A 7,401-nucleotide genomic window follows, 5' to 3' on the forward strand; every position below is an offset into this window, starting at 1 on the left:
CATTAATGCAGGAAAGAATGTCAATGAGATAGTAGGGAAGGTTCAAGGGTTGGAGTATGGTTTAATGCCACCAGTCTATAAGTAGCCAATACATTCCAAAGGGGAGCCCACAGAGAAGAAACACAAGGACAGTGTCTTAGTCATCTAGTGCTGCTATAACAGAAATGCCACAAGTGGGTGGCTTTAACAAACAGAAATTTATTCTCTCACAGTCTAGGAGGCTAGAAGTCTGAATTCAGAGCACAAACTCCAGGGGAAGGCTTTCTCTCTCTGTCAGTTCTGGGGGAAGCTCTTTCTCATCAATCTTCCCCTGGTCTAGGAGCTTCTCAGCACAGGGACCCTGGGTCCGAAAGATGGGCTCTGCTCCCGGTGTTTCATTCTTGGTGGCATGAGGTCCCTCTCCTCTCTGCTCAATTCTCTCTTTTATATCTCAAAAGAGATTGACTCAAGATACAACCTAATCCTGTAGTTTGAATCCTGCCTCATTAACATAACTGTCTCTAAGCCTGCCTCATTAACATCATCGTTGTTGTTGTTAAGTGCTGTCAAGTCGGTTCCAACTCACAGTGACCCTATGCACAACAGAATGAAACACTCCACGTGGGGCAAGACCCCCTGGGCTACTAGAAGAAACACTCCCCTCCCCACCCCCCACCTTAGGCTCAGGCCCCCATGGTCTGCAGGGCCACGTGTCTCCTGTATCTCGGTCTTGACTCTTCACTCGTTCACATCTACAAGTGCCCTCAACCAACAACCAAACTGAAAGCAAGTCAATTTGGACTCATGACAGTTCCATATGCACAGAGTAGAACAGCTTCATAAGGTTTGCAAGGCTGGGACCTTTCAGAAGCAGATCACCAGGTCTTTCTTCCAAGGTGCCTGTAGGTGAGTTTGAACCTCCAAACTTTTGGTTAGTAGCAGAGCACTCAAGCGATTGAGCCACCCAGGGATTGCCCTCCGACTATTAGAAAATGATTTTTATTTCTGTATAAGGCACATACTAAGTTGAACTAAAATTTGAAATAGATAATAATCACAGCCCTCCCAGGGTCTACTTGAACTCTGCCTTATCTTTGCTTCCCTTTGCCAATCAACGCCCTGCCGTCCTCTGTGCCCACCCCCTCGTGGCTAATCCGTTTCCCGTCTTCTTCTTTCCTTTTCCCTTTGATCCTTTCCGATGCGCCTGTCCTTACGCTGTTGTCATGTGCCATCGAGTCGATTCTGGTTCTTAGGGACCCTAGAGGACAGAGTAGAAGTGCCCGATAGGGTTTCCAAGGCTGTACTCTTTATGGAAGCAGACTGCCACATCTTTCTTCCCTGGAGCTGCTGAGAGGTACGAGCAGCCAAGCGGCGTAACCACTGTGCCACCAGGGCTTTTATCGTGTCCTTAGAAGGAGAAAATTTCTTTTCAGAAGTAAAATGCTTCTCGAGTCAGCAGCTCTGCTGAGGGAGCGGTTCTGAGGAGGCCGTCAGAGCAGAGGTGGTATCTAAGCCAGGTTGGCAAAGTTGCTCCATGGCCCCATGTTAACTACAGCAGAGCCAGTGACTTACCTGGGCCAGGTGACTTACCTGACCGTCCTTTAAGGCGGTATCTCTGAACTTATTCGCCCTTCCCTGAGATGAGAACAGCCACAGGGCACGCTGTCTGCCCACGGCTGCATCCCTGGCAGAGACCAGTTCCTGGGACGGAGGAAGTCTTCCACCACTGCTGTTGAAGGAACTATGCCCGGACTATTTCCAGATGCGGGCTCCCACCCAGTGTCTGCCAGCACCGTGGCCCATTTCCCCATAATGTCCCCATGATGTCCTCCATAAAGTGTCCTTTGGGCCGGCCTGACACGTGACATCCCGTGCCAGAGACTGCCACACAGCCGTAACGTTGCCCTCTGGCTGACATCCAAACAGGTGCTCAGCCGTAAATCAGTCACAAAGCGACTTATGTCACGAAAATACTGTATGAGCTCACTATGAGATAGGCAGATGTATAGAGACCTAAGTTTATTAGTGGTTCCCAGGAGTGGAAGGAGCCCTGGTGGCACAATCGGTAAGTGCTTGGCTGCTTACTGAAAGGTTGGCGGTTCAAACCACCAGCTGCTCCACAGAAGAAAAGACCTGGTGATCTGCTCCTGTAAAGATTACAGCCCAGGAAACCCTATGGGGCAGTTGTACTCCGTAACACGGGATCACTGTGAGTTGGAATGGACTCGATAGCACACGACAACAACCAGGGCTGGAGGACTGTCTGGGTGGTGCAAATGGTTAAGCTCTGGGCAACGACCAAAAGGTTAACATTCGAATGCACCCAGAGGCACCTTGGAAGAAAGTCTTGGTGATCTACTTACGAAAGGCCACAGCCACTGAAAACCCTACGGAGCACGCTTCTACTCTGACACACACAGAGTCGCCGTGACTCAGAAGAACTTGATGGCCACTGGTTACCAGAGGTGGGAGGGACAGGGAAAGGGAGAGTCATTGCTCAGGGGGCTCTAAGCTTCTGTTAAACATGGTGGAAAAATTTGGAAAAGGATGGTGGCAATGCTCCCACAACATGATGAACTTAATCAATGTCACTGAATTATACGTGTAAAAATGGTTGAATTCGCAAATGTTTTGTTATATGTATGTTTATTATAATAAAAAAGTCCTAAAACAAAACAGAACGAGCAGGTACTTAGTCAATATGCATTGGGTGCATAATTTGATGAGCAAATTCCACCCCCTGCCAGCCAGGAGCTGCTCAGACAGGTGGGTCATGAGCCCACAGACAGTTCACTTCTGAATGTCACGATAAGTGCCCATCCCTGAAACTGACCTGGCCCCTGATTTAAGAAAAGAATTTTAAACAGATGGCTTCTCTCCCCCATTTTTTGCAGGAGACGGGTGGTCGTCTTATGTTGCCCACATTACTGGGACCTCAGAGACAGTGAGTTAGACGCTCGTTAGAAGTGAATGTTCCCTCTGAGTCTGTTACAGAGACTGTCTTTGATTCATGCATTTATTTTAAATTTTAAGAGATTTTGAGTAAAACAGCAAGTTAAACCATGTAATAAAATCCCGAGTTCAGAATACAGTGTGATTATGTCATTGGTTTGTTATATCAAACCACCAGTTTTAGCTATACACCTACTCCTCACTTAACGACTATCGTTACTGGCATTTCCTATTTACAGTAGTAACAAATCTACTATCAGGCGGGGGAGATCGATGCCCCAAGGGGAGGGCAGGAGACAGCGCTGGAAGGGGTGTCCAGGCCCTCTCTCCGTGGGGACCAGGCAGAAGGAGCCTGGCTGGGGCGGGGGGAACAGTGGGAGTGGGTGCCCAAGGGCAGCACTACCTGGAGAGGCAAGTCTTCACGATCTCAGGGGGGCACACGAGTGCACTGGGCCTGGCAGGTTTGGGACCCCCCAGAAGGAGCTTGGCGGGCTCAGCCCAGCGCTGCCGGGGCAGCAGCAGCTTCGAGTGAGGGTTCTCAGACGCTCGGCTTGGAGGGGGACATCAGGTGGGTCTGGCCATGCAGGAGGGCGGGATGGGCCTGGTGGTGCAGGAGCGCTGCAGCCGGACCAAGAGCCCAGCCTGGGGGTGGTGTGGGGGCTGCTGGAAGGAGCAAGCTGGAGGCGTCCTCCGCTGTGGACCGGCTCCGCGGGCTGGCCGGTGATGCAGGAAGAGGGGCTGCCCCCCAGCCCCCAGGAAGCAACACCAGGAGAAGGGGGGAAACAGCCCCACAGTGCAGGACTGGGAGGAGGGGCCCACGCAGGCAGCCTGAGGAGCAGCTACCCGAGTTTGGATATGACTCCAGGGAGCGCAGGGAGGAGCTAAGAAGTTCCGGGGAGCAGAGGGAGCAGTATTGGGGGCCCCAGCCAGGAGGCAAGGGTCCTGAGAGCAGAGCCTGGAGAGACTCTTGCTGGTAGGGAGGCCGGGCCCCGGGGTCCTGAGAGGGAGGGGCACCTAGGGGTGCAGGAAGTTCCGCTGTCTGGAAACAGACCTGGAGCAGAAGGGGCCCCAGAAAGGAGAGGCCTCTCCCCCAGGGGCACAGGACCCCGCAGGCGGAGGAGAGCGCAGGATGTAGGGCCAAGGAGCAGAAAAGCGCTATGAACCCGGGAGAGTTGGAAGCCACTGTCTGAGGGCAGGCTGTGGCCTGCAGGACTCTCCTCTGCCACCTCCGCCTGGGCATCACTGAAGCAGTGTCTGCAGGGAGGCAGCAGAAGGCCACAGGTAGGGAAGGTAAGTAATTTTCGCATAACTAGATTTTCAAATAACGAGCTGGTCTTTGGAACCTAACCATTTGGACAAGTGAGGAGTGGGTGTCATCTGTTCTAGCATATTATAGAGTTGGTCACTCCTAGTTATGTTTCTTTTTCAAAAAAACTTTCCTGGGAAATATCGTTTTCCTCGAAAAATTAAGTATCAGTGTGTTAGGTTCTAAAAACCAGTCAAACAATACTGTTGCTTACTTGCCTTTTAAAAATTGTAATTGGGTTTATGGCTGGCATTTCATACTCAGTATGTTCACAGAGAGAGAGAGAAAGAGAGAGAGAGAGATTCAAACCATGAATTGATGCTGCCCAGCAAGAATATATTGGCCTTCTGAAGAAATTAATTAAAAATACTTACAAGCTAATAGTCCAGACGGCATTGTTTCTCATGCTTGTTGTCTCCCATCTGGAGCCCATGGTGCAAATGAACCTGTGTGTTTGTGTTCGATGATGTAAAAGGTGTAGGAGACCCCCATGATTTGGGTGCATTAAAGGACTTTCTCCTTGCTTCGTGAAACATTCCTTGCAGAACACAGAAAACCCAAGAAACAGCAGGCAATGAAGCAAAGAAATCTTCCAGATCCACATCTGACCAAAATTCAGGAACATCAGTGAAAGCGACGATTGTATTGTAGTGTAATGCTCCTTCTGCCTTTTATTTCTACTTCTATTTCTTGGAGCTGTAGAAAAGAGATGATTTTTACTCGATGTTACTTTGAGAAAACTTCCATGAAGTAATGTAGGCGGAAGGTGAGTTCAGATGCAGGGCAAGGAGTAAGGGCTGAATAAAAAGGAAACTGGGAAAAAAAGAACACAAGGTAATATAAGCAATATTGGGGACCTCTGGGTGAAGGTCAGGGGCTGAGGACACCCACGAAGGAGGACATTTTCTGTAGGGTCACCGAACCAGGAGTGAGCCAGATCCTGAAGAAGCACTCTGTGTAAGAATAAGAGCAAAGTGCGAAATCTTTCCATACAGCGAAGAAGCTGGGACAGAAGGTCCTTCCTTGAGGGTCACCATCTTCACTTCAGCTCAGGAGTCCTGATGAAGACAGAGAAGAGTGTTGTTTCCAAACCTACAAGCAAATTCTTTCCCCCTTCCTCAGGGCCTCATGTTATAGCAACCCAGTCAGAAGAAAGAAAAAAAATGCCTTAAGTCTCCGTGACCCAATGCTGCTCTAAAGCATGGGGCTTTTAAGCAGAGAGAAGAATCTTGAAGCAAACTGCCTGAACAGAAGTCTGAATCCAGAGTCTTTCCTGGTATTTCCATCTCCTCGACTGTCAATTCTAGAAGAACCAAATCCAATTCTAAAAGACGATTAGAGTGCATTACCTGTTGGCTGAAGTCCAGAGTGTCCTGGGGAAGAGAGAGGAAGCTATATGTTTATAAGATATAGAGGTAAATCTGTCCCCACATACCATGTCCTCAGTTCTAGGTCTCCCATCTGAGATTTCTCTAATACTACAATGCACATCACACCACGGTGGAGAAGGGAGCAGAGCCCAAGAGACTGCAATCTTTGAAGCTCTGCCACACAGACCCAGCATACTTTGATTAGCCTTAGTGGCTCCTCCTTCATTTTACCCCAGAATCTTGACCCAAAATTTCCATGCACAGTAGCCTTTCTTTTATCTGCTACAGGTTATAACCCTTATGCTTTGACAAAAGAACTTTGAGCTATTTATTTCTGATGTCCTGAAATTTGGGATTGACTGGAAAACAAAAGCTTTATACAGGGTCACCTCTCTACAGAAAACTAGCTTGAACAAAGCCACGTTTCGTCCCTCAGAGAAGTCCATGGGGGGATCTCAGCTACCGACAGGTTCCTTACCTTTCTGATTCCTGAAGTAGATAAACAGCCCCACCCCAGGGAAGAGCGGAAACAGAACCAAGCCTCTGATTCCACTCAGCATCTTGCTCTGTGCAGATTCAGATTCTGCCCCTAAGAAGCCAGGTTTAGTGATTTTTACCCCAACTCCAACTTCTCTAATTGAGACACTGAGATTCAGAGCTTTGAGAATGGGGGAAGAAGTCTCTGTAAAATAGAATAACTGGCCACTTATGGAAAGAGAAACTTTAAAAATCACTTTGAGTAGATACAAGATTCAGGAATTGAACTCATTAAGTATCACAGCCCTGATGTAAGGTTTGACTACACGTCTGTTATGTGAGGAGCCTGGGACTCAGGGAGGTTAAGTAGCTTGTCTAGAGTGACAGATAATAAAAAACAGAGCTGAGGGTACACTCCCCTCAGGTCAGGAAGGGCCCTGCATTAGGAGGATGCTCCTCTCCTCAGATCACAGTGAACATCTGTATAACTCAGAGCAACAACACCAGTAGTAGAAGCCCAGCCCTAGAGGCAGGGGACTGGTTCCCAGGGCCAAGAGGATGACCATGTCCTGTGATACCATGAGAAGATTCAAAATAGGGACAACCTCTTTTCTGCATGTCAGGAACAATTGCCTCCCCAGGGGTTATAGGTATTTGTGGAAATGATCGTAGGAGAATTGATGCCTTTGAATTATGGTGTTGGCAAAGAATATTGAATATACCACGGACAGTCAGAAGAATGAACAATGGGCTCAAACATAACAACGATTTCGAGAATGAATACAGAAGCAGTGGAAAAAACAAAGTCATATTTATTCAAAACGATAAGTATGTCAAGATGACAATGTATGTTAAAATCTACAGTCAGGAGGGGGAGAAAGGGAGAATCACTAAATAGACAGTAGACGTGTGTTAATTTGGTGAAGGGAAAGGCAATACACAGTATGGGGGAATTCAGCACAACACGACCAAGGCAAAGGAATACACGGAGAGATACACAAGAATAAAGGGTACATGACACAGTCACTGTACCAAAAAGAATTGGCTGACATTCAACCATTTCAAGAGAGCACATATGATGAAGAACTGATGGTGCTGAAGGAAGAGGTCCAAGCTGCACTGAAGGCATTGGCGAAAAACAAGTCTCCAGGAATTGACGGAATATCAACTGAGATGTTTCAACAAATGGATGCGGCACTGGAGATGCTCACTCATCTTTGCCAAGAAATTTGGAAGACAGCTACCTGGCCAACCGACTGGAGGAGATCCATATTTATGCCTATTGCAAGAAAGGTGATCCAACCGAATGCAGAAATT

The sequence above is a fragment of the Trichechus manatus genome, unplaced genomic scaffold, assembly GCF_000243295.1.
Source record: "Trichechus manatus latirostris isolate Lorelei unplaced genomic scaffold, TriManLat1.0 scaffold00113, whole genome shotgun sequence".
Classification (NCBI taxonomy): Eukaryota; Metazoa; Chordata; class Mammalia; order Sirenia; family Trichechidae; genus Trichechus; species Trichechus manatus.